The sequence below is a fragment of the Felis catus genome, chromosome D1 (genome assembly GCF_018350175.1).
Source record: "Felis catus isolate Fca126 chromosome D1, F.catus_Fca126_mat1.0, whole genome shotgun sequence".
In the NCBI taxonomy this organism is placed as follows: domain Eukaryota; kingdom Metazoa; phylum Chordata; class Mammalia; order Carnivora; family Felidae; genus Felis; species Felis catus.
In genome coordinates this window covers 20,500,354-20,526,069 of record NC_058377.1, presented here as the reverse complement: position 1 = coordinate 20,526,069, position 25,716 = coordinate 20,500,354, and the positions used below count along the sequence as shown (strand labels likewise).

The following is a 25,716-nucleotide window of genomic DNA, read 5'->3' as shown; positions in this document are numbered from 1 at the left end:
TTAGCAAACCCTGTGCTTTGCATAGATTTTATTAATGGTAGATTCCTATTACCATAAATGTCGCTGTAACTCAGGCTCCAGTATAACCAAAATTGTTTTCTTGTTCTGATGGATTGCTCACCACTGAAAAATTCATTGATCTCCACAGAGCATATTCCTTCCACTAGATCCCCAGGACGCTGAGCCTCTGAACAGTCTTGTAGGGTAAGGGCTTGTTCACTCCCAACCAAAGAAGCACATAATTTCATGTGTGTGTGTGAGGGAAGTTATAACCATGCTCTTATATTCCATTCTTTCAACAAGAAGTAAATGAACTTAGAAGCAATTGATATCAAGTTTTCAAACACATACACCCCCTAGAAATCAAAACAGCACCAAACACAGAGCCTCCACTTGCCTGGCAGAACTGAAGTCTCTCCAGCCCTTCCTCTCTCATTTACTCTACACCTAGCACTTTTTTGCCACTTACTTGTTCACTGTGGAGTGGCTACTCATCACACCCCCTTCCCAAGGTCTCAGAGACTTGCCTGTTAAAAACTCCTCATCGCAAAACTGTGCTATAATGTTGTTGACCGTGGGATTTCTTACGTTGGGACTAACTTGCTATAATGCATCACGTACCGTCTCCTATGTAACCTGGAATGTGGTCTGTACTCCAGCAGGCGACTCACAGATGGTCGCAACAGAGCAGACAGCTCCAAAGGCAAGGATTAAGAGAGGAATACCAGCCTATACCACTGGCAGCACACGTGAGGAGAAGCAGAAGGGAGGGGGTCTGGAGCCCAGTGTTGGGCACTAACAGCCAATGGGGCTCAACAAACCCAAAGGACCACGATCAGCATCGCAGCCTCTTCAAGGAAGAGACTGGGCTTGGCTCCATTTAAGCTAGTCTTCCTTCTCACCCTACCCGCTCTCTGGCAATCAAAAACTTAAAGTTAAGCTAATATTGGGGCTCCCAGAATGAAAGGATGATGTACCGGGGTGTCAGAAAAAGGATTCGGAGCTGTTATTAGCAAGCTGTCTCACTAGATGGCACTGTTGCCTTTGAAGTCAGAACTTCATCCATCCAACGCTTCTGAAATTCAAACTAGAACCAACATTCTGGTGCCCCCTCTTGGCCTTGCCGTGGCTCAGGAAGCAGTTCGGACGGTGGAGATGAAAGCGACAACGGATCACCTTCAACCTGTTTGTTGGTTCTAAATAACCAAGAAATAACCTACATGCGCCAGACAAGTATTGACGTAAATGGCCTCCATGTGCACATGTGCCGACAAGAGGTGGCATCAAGGCAGCGATGAAGGTCTAGACTCTGGAATATGCTGCCGGGGACGGAATCCAAGCTCCTCGCTTCCTAGTTATATGACCCTGAGCAAATTACTTAATGTCATTCTCCTTACCTACAAAATGGAGATAGATGTTGATGATAGTTCTTATCTCATAAAGCTGTTGTGAAGATTAAAGAATGAACATATGTCAAGTATGGGGAACAGTGAGTGCCTGGCGCACATTAAATGCTGTATGTAACTGCTATTATTATTATGTGTTAAGGCATCGTTTTGTGGGTCACAGACAATGAAGACATCAATCGGGTTAAGGATCCTGCTCTCAAGGTGTTTAGAATCTGGAACGTAAGAGTCGACGTAAGCAACTACCTTTAAAAGCACACATCGTAACTCTTGGAAGTAAACACTAAATGCTACAGAAACAGAAACTACTTGGGGCCAGGAAGAGGAGTGGCTGGATGACAAGGGTTTCAGCGCGGACACTTGAAATTCAGATAGATCCAGGACAGACAGAACTGAAGAGAAGGACATTCTATTTTCGTTCCGTTTACCACACACTTATCATGTACCAGGCACTGTGCTAGGAGACAAGGACACAGAGGCACAGATAGTCACCATGCACCGCGGTGTGGCCACTCTACAAAGATGGACGAAGGGCAGATGGCAGACACTTCTGTTGGGGGCAGGCGGGGACCACGTCAGACAGGTGGACGCTGAACAAGAGGGACTGCACATAAATCCATGGCGGCGGCAGCCACAGGGTGCACAGGGTGCTTCCTCCTTTACAGCTCCCAGGAGGGGACTAGTCCTGTCTCCTCCCGTTCGTTCTTGGAACTTGTTTTTCGACAGTCTTAAGTAAGTGAGATGGATGCCAAGCACTCCTCCGCGCAATCCCCATGAAATAATATTGTTGGGCAGGATCTCCAGAGATTGAGATGTTGCCTCACCCTCTCACATAAACTCTTTCCATTCTTCTCTTAAATGAACCTGATTCAAATGAAAACAGAGCTCCTGGAAGCGGGGCAGCTCATCTTGCTCCCTGAATGAAATCTACCAGTATCCTGAGGTCACAGAAAAAGCGACCACCAGAGTAGGGTGTTTCCGGAGTTATGGAATGCCAGAGGTCAAGGGCCACATCCCCAACCTCTCCATTTTAAGGGAAGGCCTTGGTGACACTGAGTGCCCCGTCTGGGCTCTACAGCTTAAAGTGAAGAAGAACTTGGAAGAAGTCCAGCAGGGGGCACTAACAGATAAAAATGTTAGAAAATCTTAAAAAAAAAAAAAAGAAAAAAGAAAAAAACAACCAACTCTGAACAAAGATTTGGATCTAGGCTCTAGGTGACTGAATATAGGCTTACCATGGAAAGGAAAGAAATTTGTACAGGCAACTGTTTGCTATTCCCCCAAGACGGCTAAAGAAGTAAATCCCTCCTGTTGTAAATTCAAGTTTTAGATGAAAACCACTGTATAAATTAAATTTTGAAACACTAGAGTGTGTTACTAAATCAGGTGAGGAAGCGGCTTCTTTAAATTCCAGAATATTCCGAAGGGACACCAGCTGAAACAAATCAGATCCGTAATCCTGCTTTTATTCTCCACCAGCAAACTGTGCTTGGAGCTTATCCTCGAAGGTCATATCAAACCAGTAACATTAGCACAAGCTGGGAAAAATACATTGTAATCTGAGCCAAAGCACACCTCAAAAGACAGAAGATCATAGACAATGGCCAGGAAGCTCCGCGGTGCAGGCTGGGTAAATCCCATGATTCCACTGATCTCCCTTCCTCCCTCCCCCAACCCAGAACACCTGCAGAAAGTACAGGCTAAACCCACAAGCCACCAGGAAGGTGTCCTTTTGCCCTCTGGAAAGTACAGCTTCCCTGATAGGGAGACTCAATTTGCCATCTTTCCTGAGTGGGTGCTTCATATGCAAAAACAGCTTTCTCTCCCAGACAATACTAAAGGGGTCATGGCCTCCTAAGCCCAGAGTGGGTTTTGAGAGACTGGGGGGATTCCAAGCAGGTACAGGGATGGGCAAGCTGTTATTTCCAGAGCCTAATGGAAACCATCCATTTACCCACACTATGGCTGTACAGACTATTTATCAAATTTCTTTGCTTTCGGCTGTAACCAGAGCAATCTAGAGTGTTACCTCATGCTAACTGGAAGCTTCAAGACTCAGAGTGGCTTTGATTGATATGTCTTTGATATGGGGAGAGAAATTATTTTCGGCAGTGGATGTAGTAGGAATAGCACAGAGAAAGACCAACCTAGGTTTGCCCTGGCTTTATTGGCCCTCTGCTTTGGCCAAGTCCCTTATCCTGTTTTAGCCTATTTCCCCCCAAATTAGAGAATGGTGTTGAGGATTAAGCGGTGAGTCATCCAATCACAATATCTGAGTTCAGGATTTAGAGTCAGCGGGACACAAGTTGTAGTCCTGACTTTGCCACTTAGCAGGACGACATTGGGTAAGTTATTTAACTTTTCTAAGTGTCAGATGTGGGTATACCCCCAAATGATTGCAGTGAGGATTAGACACAGGAGAAATCATGTATACAACAAGTGTCTAGGGCAGTATCTGAGCTTTGGTGGGTGTACCGTCAATGGTGGACGTCAACTGTATTCAATATTCAGTTAGTTTGGCAGGTAAATTTTTTGAAACATCCAATGCATAGGAGGAAGAGAGGAAGAAAGACACTGATGGTCAAACTTTTGAGAGCCACTGACCTGAAAAGCAGGGTCACCTGACAAAAGAGAAGGCTGCATTTTCATGCTGAATTCTATTCACCTGTGTAATGGCTCTGGCATTTTCCATTTTGGTGTGAGTAGGAAAGGTGCACGGGGGAAGAAAAGCAGGTGGCAAAGAAGTAGAGAATGCAGGGGAATAGTCTGTCATTTGGCAAATGAATACGGGCAAGTCTAATAATAGAAAATAAGTAAACAGATGTGATTTGGGGCACTGCCAATTACTGCCAGCTTCTTACACAGCATACCTGAATGTTCTCAAAAATTACTTAGAAAATAACACACTGGAGGCGCCTGGGTGGCTCAGTCGGTTAAGCGTCCGACTTCGGCTCAGGTCATGATCTCGCCGTCAGTGGGTTCGAGCCCCGCGTCGGGCTCTGTGCTGACAGCTCGGAGCCTGGAGCCTGTATCGGATTCTGTGTCTCCCTCTTTCTCTGACCCTCCCCTGTCCATGCTCTCTCTCTGTCTCAAAAATAAATAAATGTTTAAAAAATTAAAAAAAAAAAAAAAGAAAGAAAATAACACACTCTGCGTGAAGACTGACAATCTGTCCACAAAGTTAGCAGGAAGGGATCTGTGTAATGGCTCCCATGGGAATTCGCAGCTGGGTGGGGTGGATGGTCAAAGATTCAGGGATTCAGAATTTAGCTAAATATCTTTCAACTCATTACAACTCATTCCTTGGCCCTTCTCCAAACTTGCCAGGTTAGAGTCTGAACACGTCCAGGAATGTGTGGGGTTTTTTTAATTTATCTTTATTTATTTTTTAATATTCTCTACACCCAATATGGGGCTCGAACTCATGACTCCCAGATTGAGTTGCACGCTCTTCCGGCTGAGCAGCCAGGAACCCAGAGGAATGTGTATCTTTCAAGCGCTTCCCAGTGATTCTGATGGGCAACCTAGATGGAGAACGCAGTGGACTCCACACTCACTGCCTCTACTTCCTCACCATTGCCTCGTGAATTAGTCCACTAAATCTGGACAGCACCCCCACCCTTCCATGCTTTCATCCACCAGGACCTCCATTACTGCCCCGCCAATGACAGCTGTTATGTCCTAATCTTATTTGACTACCCAGGCAGGTCTGCACTATTGTTCCCATTCTTCAAACTTCACCCTTCTGCCTCCTATGGTACCACCCTCTCCTGGTTCTTGGGTTTTGTCCTACTTTTGCTTTTCTCTTCTTTTTTCGGGAGCTTCATGGACTCTTAGTTTCTGTTTCAGCCACTCGTTTAATAAATTATCAAATACCAACTGTAGCAGGCATTGTTTGGCAATCTCGATCCCGAGTGTAGAGTAGAAAACAGATGAGATCCCCATTCTCAATGAGTTTACATTCTGTTTGGGTTCCTTCCTCTCCCAGCTTTATGCCAGGGGACCCTGAGTTTTGTGAACCTGTTATTACCAAAATACTGTGCAATGATATTATACATTCATGGGGATGATTTATAGCTCCCACCGATTCTCAGATAGGCCTGTGACCCACAGAAGAATCCACCACAATACCTCTCTGGGGAATCGTATCCACACCAAACTTTCAGTTATGATGGATATACTGATGATTCCCAGAGACAGCAGGGCAGAGGACTGAGCCGTCACTAGTCACGTGTGGCTATTTAAATCTACATTCATTAAAAATTGAGTTCCTTAGTCATACTAGTTATATTTCAAGTACTCAACAACTACACGTGGCCATGTGCTTCTGTATTAGATAGTGCAGACACAGAACAAGTCCATCATTGCAGAAAGCTTTATTAGACAGCACGGAGGTTCCCCAATCAAACCCAGGATCTGAGCTCCAGCTCTGTCACTTCTCATCAGAGTCACTGAGACCCGCCTATTTCTCTCTACATTCCTATCACCTCACCTGTTAAGATGTAACTCCATACAACTGTTTTGAGGATGGAGCAAGTTAACTAATATAAAGTGCTAAACAGAAGGCTTCCACAAAGAATAAAGCACCCAAGAACTGTCACGAACACTTATTGTCATTCATTTGCATGGGTACTGAACTCTCTGGAGTCCAACATGAATCTCAAACTGAACACGGCCAATCCTGAATGCACCATCTTTTTTGTCTTTCCCTTGCATTCCACAAGGATTCATTCAAACTAGTGTGAAAAAGAAAAAAAACCACAGGTCCAAAATGGCGTCACACAGGCCAAGTTCCAACCTCCCCCGGAAATGGAGTCTGGAGTCCTAAGGGCTCAGTCAGAAATTCTCCGGTCTGCACCAGCGAGGTAATCTGTCACCTGGACCACTCCAAGGGCCAAAATCTGCACAAAATCTGCATGATAAGAAGACTCCCTCCCCTTTCCCCTAAGGGAAGGTGACCTTGCCTCAAATAATCCTTTCTTTTCTTTTGCTAATGTTTTACCTCGCCCTCCTTCCTATAGAAAGTTCCTCAGAGCTCCCTCTACTTGCTAGACAGAAGGCTGCTTGATTCATGACTGGATTAATAAAGCCAATTAGATTTTCAAGCTTTGGTTCATGTTTCTTAACACTAGACAGGCACCTCCATCTGGATTCAACCGCAAGGGCTGTAGATTCTACCTCCTTGTATCCCTCAAGTCAGTCCAGGCCTCCATTCATCACTCCTTTGGCCACTGCCTTAGGCCAAGCTCTCATCACTCCTCGCAGGGATTACTTTAATAGGCTCCCAACTGCTTTTCCTGTTGCCAATCTGGCCCCACTCCAGTCTATCCTGGACACTTGATGGCCTTCCTGAAATGCAGATTCGATCCTGTCTCTTTAGGCTTAAAAGTCCTGCAGACTTCCCATAATTTCTTGAGCCAAGTTCAAACTCCTTAGTTTAGCAATTAAAACCCTAATAAGCCAACTGCTATCTTCCAGCTCCCACATGGCCCACACCCCCTCCAGTGATCCTCCCTGTCCCAGGTTCAGGCACTTCCCCCAGGGCCTGGTATATCCTTTCCTCCACTCACCCCATCCTGGATTAAGCCTGAGGGCTCTAGTTTGGGACTGCTGGGGTTCCAGTCTTCACTCTTCTACCTACTCAATTTTGACCTCTATTAAATGGGGATGACGATAGTTATCTTCTTCATTGGGGTGTTGTGAATAATAGTACCCATGGAATACTTGGAAAGGGATCTGGCATTGGGTACTCACTATTATAGCTATCATTATCCTTCAAAAGCACCACCTTCGGGAAATCTTCCTTGGTGGCCCCTGCCTACACTAGGTCCTACATCGCTCTATCTTACCCTTTACCATAAAAATTAGCATATTCCTTGGGATACAGTAATTAATGATTCAGTTCCCTATGCCTTCTGCGACACTGTAAAGTTATTTAAGAGCAAAGATCCGGGGCGCCTGGGTGGCTCAGTCGGTTAAGCAGCCGACTTCGGCTCAGGTCATGATCTCGCGGTCCGTGAGTTCGAGCCCCACACTGGGCTCTGTGCTGACAGCTCAGAGCCTGGAGCCTGTTTTGGATTCTGTGTCTCCCTCTCTCTGACCCTCCCCTGTTCATGCTCTGTCTCTCCCTGTTTCAAAAATAAATAAAACGTTAAAAAAAAAATTTTTTTTTTAAAGAGCAAAGATCCTATTTTATGTTTCATTTCCACTTACCACTCCTGGCCCCTCCAGAGAGACACTTTGCTGAGTAGGTACTATCAAATCCGCACAGATGACACTCTCTCTCCAGATGACCACACACTTCCAAACGTTCATCAGCATTCCCAGATGCCTGTGTTGAGAGTACCCTAGGCCTTATTCGGTGTGTAAAGCATCGTTTGTGACCTCAAGAAGTTTCCAACAGACTACATTCCAGGCATGGGTGCTCTAGAGATACCAACTTGAATTAGACACATGCGAGCCTTCCGAAGAAAGCAGCTACTGTTAAGAAAACCTTCCTCGGGGCGCCTGGGTGGCTCAGTTGGTTAAACGTCCGACTTCAGCTCAGGTCATGATCTCGCGGTCCGTGAGTTCGAGCCCCCGCGTCGGGCTCTGTGCTGACAGCTCAGAGCCTGGAGCCTGTTTCAGGTTATATGTCTCCCTCTCTCTCTGCCCCTCCCCCATTCATGCTCTGTCTATCTCTGTCTCAAAATTAAAAATAAAAAAAGTTAAAAAATTAAAAAAAAAAAAAGAAAAGAAAACCTTCCTAAGGCCTGCCCTCCTCTGCCCCACCCCCCTGCCAAAGGTATGCTCCAACTTTTGATGACTGGCTTCATGCCTGACGGAGCCTCCACTGGAGGGGAGGTAGGAAAGAATGTGCTTCTCCAATTAGACACCAGAGGGAAAAAGTTAATAGAAAAAGATTTTGAAGCCCAAGGCTACAACTTTTTTGTTTCTTTCTTTCTGAATTGTCTAGGAGTTTCAAAGGTCACCAATCCTTGGCTCCCAGGTATACAGATACTTAAGCGTCAGATGAGGAGGGGGAAAAAAAAATCATCACGTTCTCTTATGCCCTGTTCTGAGATATTTTTCCCAAAGCGTAAAGGTTCCCTGACCTACAGTGAAATTCTAGGCCCTTCCCCGCACACAATTAAAAGAACTATACTTACCCCATTATATTCCTCAAATGGCTTCTGAAGAAAGGGGGCAAGCGAACTCGTGTCCGCTTAAACTCTCTTCAAGCACTCTTAAGGAATGTACCACTCTTCTCTGGTTCCCACGCCCTGGTAGCTTCCTTGGCCTTGACCACTACTTCCCCTTCACTGTGAAATCTTAAGCCCTCGTAAGAGAGCACAGAGGCATTAACCAGGTCACTTAGTGGTAAACCTTTAATCAGTGATAACTGTGACCAACCAAGATGCTTCCCAGAACTTGAAGTCTCTGACAAGTTGTCGAGATCCTAGGCAGTGGCGTCTCATTGGCCAGCCTCCCCACCCTCTCAGCTAGCCCCCAGTGCCCCTCCCAGCCTTTAAGATATCCTTTGCTTCTTAATCCAGAGCCTTCTGGACTAAGTGGTAGGAAGATGCGTAGATTTCTCAAAGCCAATGCCAGCCAGAATCATTCTGTCCACAGATAACCCCAAAACATTTCATTTTTATTTTCTGAATAATCTCTACACCCAGCGTGGGGCTCGAACTCATGCCCCTAAAGTCAGGAGTCGCATGCCCTACCAACTGAGCTAGCCAGGCATCTCCCCCACGCCCCCACCCCCTGCAAAACTTTATGTTTGACAATCATCTTGATCCTGGTTCCTTCATCTCAACTATTCAAAACAAGAAGTTCAAGTCCTTTCTCTACCAATTTCCTCTCACAGGGGCAAGTCCAGAGACAGTCCCAGGACTCACAGAGAGCCCCACACCAAGAACCTTTAAACCATATCCCCCAACTATGATATTTTTTCTTCTTTATTTTTTTATTTTTTTAATATTTATTTTTGAGAGAGAAAGAGTGCGAGCATGGGAGGGGCAGAGAGAGGGAGGCACAGAATCTGAAGCAGGCTCCAGGCTCTGAACTGTCAGCCCAGAGCCCGATGCAGGGCTCGAACTCACAAACCAGGAGATCGTGGTGGCAAAAATTGGCCACTTAACCGACTAAGCCATCCAGGTACCGCCCCCCATTATGATATTTTAAAAGATATCTTTCTGATATGTGACCAAACACTATTTGCCTCCTACTTAATTTGTGTGTGTGTGTTTTTAATCAAAGATACATAACCACCATTCAAAACTTCAGGTCAGCATCTAATAACATGCTCACACCACAGTTCAAACGCTCTTTGGTCACTCTTATTACAAAAAAATGCAGGGGCGCCTGGGTGGCTGAGTTGGTTAAACGTCTGACTCTTGCTTTGGGCTCAGGTCATGATCTCACGGTCCGTGAGTTTGAGCCCCTCGACCAGCTCTGTGCTGACAGCACAGGGCCTGCTTGGGATTCTCTCTCTGCCTCTTTCTCTCTACTTTCAAAATAAATACATAAACTTAAAAAAAAAAAAAGCATATGCGGCTTCTATTAGACTTTTGGAAATGCTGGAAAGAAGGAACTCCTCCCTCCATGGAACCACCGACTTCAGTAATAAGCAAACTGCTGTTTGCTGGACCTCTTGGCTTCTCTTCTACCACTCTCTGAAAAGTTGTTGCTGGAGTCCTGCCCACCATCCCCTTCTCTTCTCTACACATTCTCCCCCCAACAATGCCCTCCAGATCCATACCTTCAACAACCCACATGTTGTCCCAAACCTGACTGTTCTACCAAGCACCAGGTTCCCTGAATCCAAAGGCATGTAAGACATCACGAAGATCCTGCCTCCCTAGAGAATTCTCAGCATATCCAAAACCACCCCAGGCTCTCTTCCCCCCCTCTCACTCCTCCCACCGAGTAACTCTTTTTTTTTTTTCTTTTTAAGATTATTTATTTTAAGAGAAAGAGAGAGAAGAGAGCACACTGGAGCAGGGGAGAGGGGCAGAGAGAGAAGGAGAGAGAAAATCCCATGCAGGATCCACGCCATCAGCACAGAGCCTGATGCGGGGCTTGAACCCACGAACTGTGAGATCATGACCTGCGCCAAAATCAAGAGTCAGATGCTTGACCATCTAAGCCACCAGGCGCCTCCTACCACCAGGTAACTCTTACCTGCCTTCCTTAGCTCACCATCCATCCATCTCCATCCATCCACTGAGTTGTCCAAACAAGGAAACTCCACTCCCTACCTCTAACTGGCCACTGAGTTCTGTTGCTCCTACCTGACACATCTTTTAAATCCATCCCTCCTCCCTTTCCCTACTGTCCCGGCCCAGAACCAAAGACCAGTACCAGACTGACTACATAAGAATCACCTAGCAACTTTTTAAAAGATAGGTTCCCACCCATCACTTTCCCTGGATTCTGATTCAGAGGATTCTGGGCTGGGTCCTGAAGGATTTGGAACACACGTCCCTTGTGTACAAACGACTGACGTCCAGACCCCATTGAAATGGCCCCTTGACTGAGCTGGTAAGTGTTTAACAACCAGCTTCAGGGAAAGAGGGAACTGATTTGCATCATTTGCCACTTCTGTTCACAGCGTGGTCAATGTCAAGCTAATATCACAGTTGGGGATCCGTGTGCACAAGTGGCTGATGTAAGCCAGCCCCAGCATCCGAATACGCCCAGACCACCGTCTGTTATCTTCTAAAACAGGTATCAACATGCCTCTTCCCAGGTTAAACTCCTTTGAAGCTTTCCTCTAATGCTTTACAATACATCCAAGGTTCTTTGCTTCTCACACAGGCCTTCTGACATGAAACCAGTTTCCTCTTCCCAACTTCTCAACTTCCCCTACAGTTCTGCCTCAGCCCCTAATGTTCTGCTTACATAGAATCACTTGTGTTCCCCAAATAAACCGTGCATATTCCTTCCTCTAAACTTGGTTCATATGGTCCCCTCTGCTTTATTATTTTTTTTAACGTTTGTTTTTGAGAGAGAGGGAGAGACACAGAGTGTGAGCAGGCGAGGGGCAGAGAGAGATGAAGGCACAGAATCCGAAGCAGGTTCCAGGCTCCCAGCTGTCAGCACAGAGCCCGACGCGGGGCTCGAACTCACAAACCACGAGATCATGACCTGAGCCGAAGTCGGACGCTTAACGGACTGAGCCACCCAGGCGCCCTCCCTTCTGCTTTAAATCTCTTCTGTATGATCCCACAGCCCTCGCGCCTCAATAACTATATCTTCCACCTCAGCCAACTGAGCGCTGTATCACACAGAAGCCCGGCCTCTTCTTCCCTCTGACATATTCAGGTCCTAATTCATTTTTTTTTTTTTCCTACTGGACCCAGAGCTCTACCCCTGTTGAGGCACAGAGAGAGCTATGACAAATTCAAGCCTGAGCAAGTTAGCACTGCACTACCCATGCCTTGGGGATGACCTGTTGGCTGCCTGAGAAAAAAATCTCCTTTGGGGCAAATACTGTCTGCTTTTTTCAGTGTATCCAAGATACTGCGTTCTAGTATGTTGTGTTTAATATTAACAGTAAAGCTCCACATTTAAACAGTGCTTTCCAGTCTACAAAGGGCTTCCACGTACATTCTTCCATCTGATCTTTCCAACCTCATAAAGTAGGTAAGAATACATACACTCGGGGGGCGCCTGGGTGGCTCAGTCGGTTAAGCGGCCGACTTCGGCTCAGGTCATGATCTCGCAGTCTGTGAGTTCGAGCCCTGCGTCGGGCTCTGGGCTGACAGCTCAGAGCCTGGAGCCTGTTTCAGATTCTGTGTCTCCCTCTCTCTGACCCTCCCCCGTTCATGCTCTGTCTCTCTCTGTCTCAAAAATAAATAAACGTTAAAAAAAAAGTTTATTAAAAAAAAAAAAGAATACATACACTCGGATCCCCATTTGAAAGATGAAGGGGCCCCTGGGTGGCTCAGTCGGTTAAGCACCTGACTTCGGCTCAGGTCATGATCTCGCATTTTGTGGAGTTTGAGCCCTGCATCAGGCTTGCTGCTGTCAGCACGGAGGCCATTTTGGATCACCGCCCCCACCCCCCACCCCCCCACCCACCCCCCCCCCCCCCGCTCCCCCAACCTCTCTCTCACTCTCTCTGCCCCTCCCCTGCTTGTGCACACACTCTCTCTCCAAAATAAATAAACAAAAAAATTTAAAAAGAAAGAAAAATGAAGGAAAGAAGGGTTTCCAGGAGTACATGACATGTCAAAGGGCAAACCACTGGTAAGCTAAGGAAAAAGGGTTTCCGTAGAGGTGTTCTGCCCGAGAATTCTTTGTTCTATCATCTGAAGTACACGACAATGCTGGCTGGCCATGGCACTCACTTAAAGCTGGTAAGGGGTGGGTGGCAGGAACGACCTCAGTGACGAGATCCAGGGAGATCTAAACTGGGGGGCCGGAAGGGGGATCTGGGAGGAGCTCGGGTGTTCATTCTGCTGAAATTGCCAACCGTCTCTGCTCTGCAGGAGGCAGCCCTTGGCCAGAAAGCACAGACATCTGGAAAGTCCAGTGCAGCAAAACTCCTGAGACGAAAAGTGACAAGAGGATAGTATAATGTATGGAGTTACGTACACTAAACTGCACACATGAGACCACGTGTACATCGTGTGTCAACTATACTGCAACTAAAAAAAAAAAAAAAAAAAAAAAAAAAAAAAGGCAACAAGCACCGATGTGAAATGGGACAGTCTGCCAGGTAATGGCACCTGCCATGAGGTCGCAAGGCCACAAGTGAAACCACGGAAATAAACAAGTCTCTGAACACACCTGAGGAAAACAACTCCTGCCGAAGAGCAAAGCTGTCTCAACAACCAGCTGGTGAAAAGGCCACAGGGAGGCCAAATAAGACACAGCAACGTGCCCACGGGCAGAGAAGGACTTCCTCGAGCTGGAGCCAGGCCTGGGGACATTTGTACGGAGGCCTGTGAAAGGCTGGCCTGGAGCCCAACAGGAAGCCTCTGGGGACAGAGAGGCCAGCACCATCCCATGTAGGGGTGAGGGCAGGACTCAGGGTGGGGGAGGGGTGGGCCGGCCGCAGAGCAGGGACGCTGGTGCCCTGAGGGCCCCTTCACAGAGATAATTTTAGGAAGCCATCCCGGTGGCCGTGCCAACTTGGTTCTACCACCAGCTGAAGCAGAAGGAGCCTGACTCAGGAACCAAGCGGGAATAGCTCCGGGCCCCTGATTCCCCAGAAACCACTGGCAACCTCCCACAAGAGCATTTTAGAAGCCCAAGGAAAAGTGGCAGGTGTCTATTTTACTTCTTTAAAGACCAAACCCAATTAAGAATAAATATGTTTTCAAGATGTTTCAGGACTGCAGCTTCCCAACTGGTAGCTAATTTTGTCACCACCTGTTTCCCTCTAGTGAACAAAAGTCAAACCCCTTAAGCTGAAAGCGTAGGAGTGCCGAAGGTAACAGAAGTAGGGAAGATACAGAAAGCCTGTGTCCTGCCCCAGGAAGCCACAGGAGAGGAGATGTTGATGCATCCGGAAAGAGGGGGACTTCTGGCGTCTTAAAGGGCAAAGGACACATGGGGATGGGGGAAGCACTTATGCAGAAACTCTATCACAAACTGCCAGATGCCATGGAGGGCCCCATGAAGCTATCAGACAACCTGCAGACTCTTCCAGAAAGAGTCCTTCAGCTTCCCTGTCTCCCCCTCCCCTTCCCCACGCCGATCCCCATCCCTCCTCCAACTTCATTTGTCCTTAGCCTCAGGAAAAAAACTGGTTTAGGGTAAAACCATTATCTCGGTTTTTTCCAGTTAGAAGAAAGACAAACAGTCCTAACCAAGAACTTGGGTGGTCATTTAGCAACTCAACAAAGAGCCCCGCAGGGGCCTAGGGAAGAAACAGCACTGACCAGAACCTGGAGTCAGGACCTCTGTGTGTCACAGCCTGATCGGTTTCCTCAGTGCCATTTTCCACACGGGATGGAACACTGTATCTTCTGTGCCAAGAACTCTGACAACTTTCCCATAAGGTATACACCCATGGGCACTTTTCGTTAGCAAGAAGGCAACAGATACTGGATTAATTTAGAATACGGAACAAAAGAAAACAGAAGTTGAATAATCCACAGATCACTTATTTTTGTCCCGAGAATGTTAATGAATCACCCCCCCCCCCCCATTCGGCACTCCTGCCCTATATCTAATTTACTCTCTTCAAGTTCAACTCTGGTATCCACCCACACGGAGGAGAGCGCAAAAGAGATTCTGATGATCCATAAAGTAGATGATTCACTCAAGACTCATTCAAAGAACACTTTGAATGGCAACCTGCAAACAGAGAAAAGATGAGAAATCAAGCTTTGGCTGGGCCAAGTACCGTGCCAGAAAGCAGCAGAAGCAAAGTATAAGAACTAGCCCGTATTCTCAAGAATCTTAATGTGCGGTTAGGAATGAAGCTTAAAGTGTAAAGGTAAGTATGAATCACCAAAAGTCTGTATCATAGAGAAAGGGGAAACTGACATGTACCGAATGCCTAAAATAAGCATTTTTCAAATACTATCTCACTTAAAAGTTAGCATTTGAGGAAAATAACATTCTTTTTTATTCCAACTCCATTCTGTTTGTTCTATTTTTTAAGGCTATTTTCTTTTGAGAGAGAGAGAGAGAGAGATAAAACGAGTGGGGGAGGGGCAGAGAGAGAGAGAGAGGGAGAGAATCCCAAGTAGGCTTTTCCCTGTCAGTGCAGAGCCTGACGTGGGGCTCAAACACATGAACCATGAGATCATGACCTGAGCCGAAATCAAGAGTTGAACGTTCAACCAACTGAGCCACCCAGGCACCCCTACCCTTGGCTTCATTTTAATAGTACTTACTGAAATCACATCTCTCATTCAACAAGCATTTCTGAAGCACCTACTATGGTACAGGCTCCACTTGAGGGAACACAAAGATCAAAGAGAAAAAAAGTACATTCTGTCCTTAAAGAGTTTACTCTCTAATGAAGAGAGAGACATTTCATGGAGTTATGGGATTACATACAATTAGCTAACCTCTTTGTGGAGGGTGGGATGGAAAGGTTTCTATACTAAGCACACTACCTACACGCAGAGAAAGAACACCTGGGGATCCAGGGGACTCCAGAGTGAGCTTCACAGAGGAGGAAGCATTTGAGCTGAAATTTTATTTATTTAAAAAAAACGTGTTAATGTTTATTTATTTTTGAGAGACAGAGCACGAGCGGGGGAGGGGCAGAGAAAGAGGGAGACACAGAATCCGAAGCAGGCTCCAGGCTCTGAGCTGTCAGCACAGAGCCGGACGCGGGGCTCGAACTCACAGACTGGCAGATCATGACCTCAGCTGAAGCCGGCTGTCCAACCGACTGAGCCACCCAGGGGCCCCCATACTTTGTCTTAAATACCAATTCCTCCGTGGAGCCTGCTCCATCTAGAATGTCCTGCTGCCTCTGCCTGCCCACACCTGAAGGCACTTCTCCCTTCTCCTCTGGTATTCCCCACCACTCGGGCATGGGGCAAAACACACGCGAAGCAAGTAATAAATGCCTGACTCGTTCATCACTCCCACCTTCCTCGCCTAATGGTAAGAGAAGTCTACAGCGAGTCTCCCGAGGACCTCATACCTGGAGTGCAATGCAAGCAGGAGGCTGCTAAGGCAGGTTATGGGAAGATTTCAGGGCACCACCATCAGGTTCCACGTGGCATCCGTAAACACTCATCTTGGAGTCGTGCACGAAGTCACGCTCCCAAGAGTGAGAAACAAAACCAGGGAAAACAGAGCACAGGTCCAGTAGAACAACAGCCCTGGAGCTGGGCTCAGAACCCCGGGCCCAGCTCTTGCTCTGTCGCCGACCAGGCGGGACACAGAGGAAGGAGCATCGCGTCGCCGCTCTGAGCCTCTCGCTCTGCTTATGCTTCTCCGTAAGATGAACGGAGCGTGCTAGACCATCACAAGGGCCCCTCCGGCCTCAAAGCTCGGTAAGGTTTTAATGAAGGAAATCCTCCAGGAAAACCAGTTTGCAAGCTAAGTGACCGGCGGAGAAGGGAGTTGTGTGGGCTGAACCAGGCGGGTGAGGTGGCACTGGCCGGGCAGCGGGGAGGAGAGAGAGAAGAGCAACCTGAGAACAAGTGCGGTTTAGATCCCCGGAAAGGCAATTCACGGGCACAGAGGCACACGTGACTTCCTGGCTCACTTCCTGCACACTCTTCTTGACTCCTGCTTCTTTTTACTGCGATTGTTTCCAGCTTATCATTTTATCATCATCTGTGATTCTTGTAATAAGATCATGGACCAACCCTTACACAGGAAGGGGCCTAAGAGATGATCTAGTCTAATTTTTTCCCCTTCCAGACCAGGAAACTGAAGGCCAAAGAAGTTAAGAGACACATAAAAAGCCACAGAGGCATTTAATGGCACGGCGAAAAAAATAGAAGATAAAACTCAAGCTGGCCTACTCTTAGAGCAGAGTTCTGCCCACGACACCAGGTACAGGAATGTAAACCCCCGGAGTGTGTAGAGAAAGTATCTTCCTTTTTTTTTTCCTCAGCCCTTCGGTGCTACTGCTCATAAGAAGGGTTAACTATGAATAGCTGTTCGTTCCACAAAATGTACAATGTCATGTGCTGTTGGGGAGTGATTACCAGGTACCAGTGCTGTTCTAACCACTGGTGACACGGGAGTAGGCAGGGCCCCTGCTCTTAAGAACCAACCTCACGTCCTTGTGGTTTAGCCGGAGGGATGCAGAGATGAGACCGATCCATCAACAGAGACCAAAAAATAATAATAATAATAAAATAAAAAAATAAAAAACCCTATACTTTTCCAAAGGTGTTACAAAGCTAATAAAAGGGGGAAGTGAGGAGTCTCAAGAAAGCAAAAATAAAGAAGTAAGTATGTTAAAGTCACACTGATAAGAAAGTGTCAGAGTTTGGACTCGTGTTCATGAAGATCACCACAGAGCCTAAGACGTGACCAACCGGGTAGTATAGACTGACTAGTGTGGCCACTGCTCACACAGTGTTCACAGAACAAACGGCTGATTGAATGTGAATGCATATAATCAGAAGGGTCTTTCGGGTATTTTTAATTTGGAGTGTTTTTAATTTGGAAGGGGAATTCAGAAGAAGATCCTAGTGAATTCTGTTTTGATTGTAATTCATCCTAATGAATCTCTAGCTCGTCATAATGGAAACGTAGATTATAGTTTCATCAAATATTTTCCCTTTCATTCTATATCTCCATCTTCTGTGACAAAACAGACTTAAACGTTTGCTTTCTTATTCTCCTAAAATTTATATATAGCTGTTAACACGGTACGTATTCGAAACAATATTCGTCGTTGATATCGATGGGGATATAACATATCACAATCCTCTTACCAATATAGGACCAAGTGCTCATAAAATATTCAGATATAACAAGTAAAACTATTCTCAAAATACAAGAATTAGTTGTACCTGCTCTCACAAATACGGTCTCACAGATGACGGAATAAACACTGCAGAGCGTGCAAAAAAACCAATCGTAATCTCACAAATGCCTCAGATCTCAAAGACCGTCTTTAAATCTTACCTTGGCTCTTTTTTATAAGATCTTCTCATTTTTCTAAAAGTTCTCACTCTGCATCTTCCCCCTAGCACCAAAAGCATCTTCTCTCCTAATTACACCTCATATCAAAGGATGTCACTCATTTCAAACTCAGAAGACAATCCATTCGTTTACAGTTCTCCACGGGGCCTGGTGGCTGTACTGATTAAGCTGAAATCAAAGATTCATGAAGCCATATCACGGGAAATTCAGCACCAGGCAAGACAGGCGCAACATCCCCTCAGCTGGTTCCTTGTCCCCTCGCGCCCCTCCCCCCCCCCCCCCCCCCCCCCGCCCTCTCCCGTGAGATGGGGAATCGGGTTCCAGAAGTCCACCAGCAAACACTGAGACAATACACGCTGCGCCTTAGCTAATCACACGCAGCCCTAACCACCCTCTGGACCACTATGTTTTTCCAGGTCTGCCAACCCCAAATGACTCAGCAAAGGAGCCACAATGAGAAACAACCACAAGCCCCAGGGCCTGCCCTTCAGATCAGATAAGCTTGGCACCAATATGAAAATGACACCAATATGCAAACACTTCTTTCCCTTCAGTTTAAAGGGATGAGAAGTAAAAAGAAGTCATCAGAAAGTGAGCACCCACTGTGCACCCAGGCGCTTTAAGGGATGCCTTACCTTCATTATTTCATCTTCAAACCAACCTACAAGGTAGGTGTTATCATAATGCCCTCCTTATGTAGGAGGAAATTAGTGATGCAAAGCAGGGTGAGGGCAGAAAACTTGTCCCAGGCTGGAATTTTACTCTGTGGAAGCAGGAGGGAAATTGCTACTGGAGTAAAAGGGAAACACAGCCGCTGGGAAGTCATCCACACTGGTGAGGGACGAACACTGTCGGCCTGGACAGTATCGACAGTATTTTGCAAAAGTGAACAGCCTTGGAAGAGGTAGAAACACATTCTATTAATCAGCTGTCCCCAGTCCTTTTCTCAAATTCACCATCAGTAGCCACCTGTGACTACGGATGCTCCATCACTCAGCTCCAGCTGGGTTTACCCTAGACTCTTCTAGAACAGGGCAGGCCAAGTCTCTAAGTCTCCCTGAGGTGGATGGATCTAACCCGACAGCTGATGTCCTTCACAGTAACATCTGGCCAGTTACCATGATAACCGAAGGCAACAGCTACTGCTGCCCTCCCCTTGGATACACCTGCCACATTTCAAGATTTTACACTTGTTTGTATGAGTTACGTCGACCACCTAATAGATGCTCAATAAAAACTTATAGTTGAGGGACAGCCGGGTGGCTCAGTCGGTTAAGCATCCGACTTCGGCTCAGGTCGTTATCTCACTGTTCTGGAGTTGGAGCCCCGTGTCGCACTTGCTGCTGTCAGACTTAGCGCAGGGCCCGCTACCGATCTTCTGTCCCCCTCTCTCTACCCCTCCACCCTTATTCTCCCCCCACCACCCCAAAACAACAAAAAACGAATAACTGAACAAACGAATGCATGGGCAATTAATAAGCTAGACGAAATCCTTAAAGAGCAGAGGCCAGCCGAAGCTCGGTGGCCAGCACATAGCAGCTGGCCTATAAGGGCATGCGGAATTCAGATGTTCCTCACCGTGGCAGCCTGAATGTTTCATGCGTCCTGCGGAGGAGGTGCAAATCCAGCCAGAGTTTTGTTTTGTTTTTAATGTTTATTTATTTTTGAGAGACAGAGCAAGCACAAACAGGGAAACAGGAGAGAGGCAGACACAGAATCCAAAGCAGGCTCCAGGCTCGGAGCTGTCAGCACAGAGCCCAAGGCGGTGCTCGAACTCACAGACCGCGAGATCACGAGCTGAGCCGAAGACAGACGCTCAACAGACTGAGCCACCCAGGCGCCCCCAACCACAGCTTTTCACGGGAGCTGCTGCTTTAACAAAACAGAGGTGTGCCGAAACAGCAGCTTATGTTTGGTCCCTGTTCTCCATTTCCTGTGGATTTTAATTACCCACATTGTCGGCACACATATATGAAACTCAGTGGAACGTTCAGATGTGTACATGTATCGTACTGTATAGAGAAAAGCGACATGACGACCTCCTTCTGAGCCAGGATTCCATCATTACTTAGCTGTATGGACACGGGCACGTTCAGAGTTTCCATTTCCTTAGGGGGACCGAGTGGACACAGTCATTACAGCTGCCCCATAGGATGCAGGAGCAACTGAAGCAATTGGGATCCCCGTGCCCTAAGCATGTGACTGGGGGCCGTGCCAGGCACTATGGTACGTGCTGGGGCAAATGCAGAGAATAATTGCACGCTGTGCTGCCTTCCTGGAGCCCACGGCCTGGTAAACCACTCCGAAAAGGATAAAGTGCTGCCCAAATTGAGAGCTTATGATAAACTGCGTTCGCCAGCATGGTCTTCCCTTGTGTCCAAGAGGGCGCCGTGCTCGGCTGCTCTGACTGCAGGCTCCAGTGGCAAGTGACGGTGTCCCCTCTCTCCCCTGTCTCCTGGTGGCCCTTGGGCTCCTGGCTTCCACTAAGAGTCAATGCGAAAACACCAGAACCACCACCCTGGCTGCCGACAGCTGCAGAGACAGAACCTGCTTGAGACCACCGGCTCCCAGGTCTTGGAAAACGTCGGAGCAGCCAATGCATCTGCATTCCAAAATGCCTACACCCAAATAAATGAAGCCCTGCTGTCAGTGGTGGGGGTGGGGGGAGTCAGCTCCCACGCTCGGCCCCGCAGCGGCACCCCCATGCGGCACCCCACCCTCTTCGGAGCTGGGTGGAAGACATTACTTTCACCGTTCCCGATTTCTCAGTTTTAGAAAACAGACTAATTCTCTTGCGGTGATGTGCCGAAGGAATTTGTTTTTAAATTTTTTTTAATGTTTATTTGTGAAAGGGACAGACAGAGCAGAGGCGGAGGGGCAGAGAGAGAAGGAAACAGAGGATCTAAAGCAGGCTCTGCTCGCTCAATACAGAGCCCGATGAGGGGCTCGAACCCACGACCCGTGAGATCGTAGCCTGAGCCAAAGTCGGACACTTAACTGACTGAGCCACCCAGGTCCCCCTAAGCAACCTGCTTTCAAATAAACAGGGATGAATGTTGCATTGTTAATCTGTTTGCTGTCTCTCTACCCTCTCTAGAATCCAAGCTCTACTGTAAGGGCAGAAACGATTTTGTTCACTGCAGTTTCTGGTGTCTAGAATAGCACCTGGAGTGTAACATGTGGTTGATGAGTATCTGTTGGATTAATTGTGGGGAGGGGGGCAAAAAGGAAGGATATATGTATTCCCAAATCCTTCTCTCCTGCAAGAGGAACAACGGTTGCCCTGACCTGGAATCAGAAGGCCCGGAAAAGTACTGTTACCATGGCAACCAGAGCTCCCCCAAATCAAAACATCCTTCAAAGCTGTCACAGGTCTTTGGCGGGAAAAGGGTTACTCCTATTTGCAGACCGTACCTGGGCCCCGGGTCGACCATCGGCCAAAATGTTGCTTCCAATGTGTTCTTGCATCCTGGAGCCTCGTTTGGGGAAAAGTCAACTACTCTTCATCTAAATATGCCAAACTGGACTCCCTAAACAGAAACCACCCTTAGAAGGATGGCAGTCTCTGGTCTCTGGGCACCTACAGTCTGATGGAAGACACACGCACAGAGGAAGAAATGCACGAAGGAAACCAACAGGCTTAAAGCAAACGAGCCATTATGTAAGAATCCAGACTGTCAAAAAATGGCATATGAGGGGGCAATTATTCAGCTTCAAGACGACTCCTTGCTTTGTGAAATGATTTATGCTAGAATTCCGTGAAAATCAAATTTCTGTACAGTCCTTCATCCATTTGATTATTTGCTCGTTCCCTAAATACCTATTTACTGAGCTCCTGCGATGTTCCATACAAAGAGCTCAGCAGGCACTGACTAAAACAAACACTGAATAAAACCAACTCTGTCCTCACTGCTTATGATCCAGTAAAGGATGCAACGTGACCAGAGAATCACAATTTAGGAACATCATCACAAACCAGGAACGTGTAAGAAACACCAGAGTCTGGAAATACTTCCTGGAGGAAAGACCCAAAGGAGAAGAAGGGCAGGCTGGCAAGGTGGGTCGGAGCCACAGGAGGGGATTTCCAGCTGAAGGAACAGTGTCTGGGGAGAACTGGAAATGCGAGAAAGCATCCCACTCGAGGCGCGGGGAGGTCCCTCAGCTGGAGGCAGGTCCTGGGAGTAGCCTCAGCGAAGGAAGCAGGAGGGGAGCGGAAGTGAGGTCACGAAGACCAGTCCGGCTACTGAATTAAAGGACAGGGCTTCTCTGCCAGTAGAGAGGCCAGGGAGGAGGACTCTGGCAGAACATATTTCAGGACCAGTTAGGACACGTGAAGACGGTGGCCTGGGAAGGAGCAACAGTGGTGGAATCGGGAAGACAGACTTGAAGAGCACTCTGTCCCAGGGTATCGAAGCCTTGGGAAGCTGACCCATACCAATCCCCAATGCAAGGGACCAAGGGAGAGGAAACGGGCTGGGGGGGAAAGAGGGCCAGTTCGAGTACAACCAACAGCTGAGTTCTGAAGAACACCTCCATGGAATGTCCGTCAGTCATTTGGAGGTATGAGCCTGGGGCTCAAGAAAAAGAAGAGGTCTGAGATAGTGTGGGAGTCATCATCACATAGAAATAGTTCAGCCCAGGGGCGCCTGGGTGGCGCAGTCGGTTAAGCGCCCGACTTCAGCCAGGTCACGATCTCGCGGTCCGTGAGTTCGAGCCCCGCGTCAGGCTCTGGGCTGATGGCTCGGAGCCTGGAGCCTGTTTCCGATTCTGTGTCTCCCTCTCTCTCTGCCCCTCCCCCGTTCATGCTCTGTCTCTCTCTGTCCCAAAAATAAATAAAAACGTTGAAAAAAAAATAAAATAAAAAAATTAAAAAAAAAGAAATAGTTAAGCCCAGAGTGGAGAAAATAGCCCAAGGATAGTGTGTAGATTTGGGAGGAGGAGGAAGAGAAGAGGGAGGGAGAAGGGAAAGGGAGAGGGAGAAATAAGAAGCCTGGAGTCAGAAGTCTAAGCACATGGGACACTAAAGAGACAGACAGACAAGAGCAGCCCACAAGTTGTAAAACTTCATTTTCGGCACGGCACCTATCAGTAGATCCGAAAAGCAACGTCTCACAGTTAATAAAAGAAGTAACAAACCACCGTTCCAGCTTACGCTAACCAGAGGAGCAAACTCAGAGGCCTCCCAGACCATTGGAAAAACTCTCACTTTTACTAGTAATCACGTTAGCGTGTCTTCAGCCTCATCAACTTAAACAGTCGTACAAGACGAAGGAGAAATGTGTATTTTCCATTTCACAGATGAGAAAGACACTGAGACCCCAGACTGACTGAGTAACCGGCGCAGGACCACACAGCGAGAAAAGGAGCGGAACCACGGCCAACACCCCATGCTGCCGAGGACGGTCCCCTGGACTGGGGCCAGGGCGGTCATCCTAGGAAAAACAGACAAGGCCTGCCAGTGCTTCCTGGGTTCGCTGATAAAGATAGGGTTCCATCCCACGTAAAATGGGCTCCCCAGACACACGGTGGGCTGAACATTTAGTGGCTCAGTCCATATGCACAAGTACACCCTGTATACTCCAGAGCCACCTCTGCCACTGACCAGCTTCATGGCATTGGCCATGAAGTTCAAAGTTCGATTTGTTCAAAGGTGAAATGACCACACAAATCCCCACACAAATCCCCACCGTGAAGACTAGATTCTCTAGGAGAGGTGCAGAAGAACTGCAGGTACTAACAGGTGTCAGCCGAGTATGACAGAAGTCAGGCAGCACAGTGGTGCAATCTAGGTCCCAGGATCCTCCTCTCCTCTCCCTCCCAGCAGACTTTTTCCTCATATATACACACATACACACACACACACACACATGTATATATACATACGCATATGCATATATACACACATGTATATATACATGCATGTAAATATATACACATACACATATATATACATACACATACATATATGTATATACACACACATATACGTATACATACACACACATATACATACATATATATACACGCATATATACACACACACATATATACGTGTGTATATATACGTGTATGTGTGTGTGTGTACACGTATATATGTGTGCGTGTGTATACACACACATATATACGTGTGTATATATATATATATACACACGTATATATGTGTGCGTGTGTATACACACGCACACATATATATTTTTTATGCTGTAGTCTGAATTCCATAATCTACTGAAATTATCTTTTTCACGTTGCTCTCTTCAAAGAGAGCAGCCCTGTGAGCTTCTCAATGGAAGGGCCATTTGTGTCGTCCCCTGTACCCCAAACACGTAGCACAGCACCTGATTCCCTATAAGTGTTCCATAAACGTTTGAACTGTGAGAATTAGGTCTCCTGAGTTATCTGATTTCTCAGCCTACTCTCTCTAACTACAAACAAAAAGCGTGCCAACTGATAGGGGCATTTAAGGAACCAATCAGAGCATGGAGAAGGACTTGAGGGAGAGGAATCTTTCAGTGTCACTAGATACTTCCTGAATGGGCGGGCCACTTTCTACCCCGGTCTTCTAACATGAGTGGCTGTCAATTCCTCCCACGAGTCTGCGGGGCCCGCCAGCAGCCGTGAGGTCCAAGGAATCATCAGTACAAACCTAGGGCTTCCCTCAGAATCTAGAAGCCACAGCACAAGTTACCACTAAGAATAAGTCTCTGAAAGAATATTCTCAAAGTATGATGACCAGTCAGGCTCTCGTCTTCACTGAGGACAAAACTAGAGAAAATGAGTTTGAACTGTACTAGAGAGGATTTCACAGTTAGATCTCAGGAAGAACTTTCTCAGTAGTGGGCCTTGAAACTTAGAAAGAAGGAACCAAGAGAAGTGGTACAATCTTCTTTTCTGAGGTCTCTCTCTCTCTCTCTCTGTCTTTCTCTGAGATCTTCACGTATCAGGAAGATGTGGTTCGTTATGGACAAAGGAAGAGAAAACACATGTTGTCACCCACGCGAAGGGCAAACTGTTCCCTGGAGAAGCTCCGCCCTGTACAGCGTAACCTTTATTACTGTCATTCCTGAGAAGGAAACAAAAGGTCAGGAAGAACTCCGGAGTGTAATGACCCAGCTAGAAAACAAACGCTTGCCAGACCAAGGCGGATGGCTCTGCGGGGTCAGACTGGCACTAACGCACAAGCTTGGTTATGGAAAACATGAGGACAAGGCTGAGTGGCATCTCTGATGAGCGGGCTCTCACCCCCACTTTGAAGAAGCGTCTCATCCTGATGGCCCCTCCAGAAACAGTACTGTAGAAATTCTTTTTTTCCCCCCTTATTTCACAGACATACGTGTCCTCAACCTACAGACTTACGTTCAACTGTACCTTCTATAGGGACAAGATACAGAAAAGTGAGTGAAAAAGAAAAGTCTATCGCTTAAAAAGGAAACCTGAGGGGCGCCTGGGTGGTTCAGTTGGTTAGGTGTCCGACTTTGGTTCAGGTCATGATCCCGCAGTTTGTGATTTCGAGCCCCGCTGACAGCTCAGAGCCTGGAGCCTGCTTCAGATTCTGTCTCCCTCTCTGTCTGCCCCTCCTCCACTCACACACACACTCTCTCCCTCTCTCAAAAACAGTTAGACATTAAAAAATTAAAAAAAAAAAAAAAAAAGGAAACCTGAAGGAGAAAAAATAGTGAGTGATAATACACGAGATATGTTACCTACGGTTGGGTTAGCACAGTAGAATGAGCTGTATTTT

The 25,716-nt window shown here is 47.0% G+C and overlaps 1 protein-coding gene across 15 annotated transcripts in view; it reads right to left on the bottom strand.

The window, feature by feature from the left end:
• The window catches only part of GRAMD1B (GRAM domain containing 1B), a 248,434-nt gene that overhangs the window by 139,152 nt on the left and 83,566 nt on the right, over positions 1 to 25,716 (bottom strand). The window lies entirely within an intron of this gene.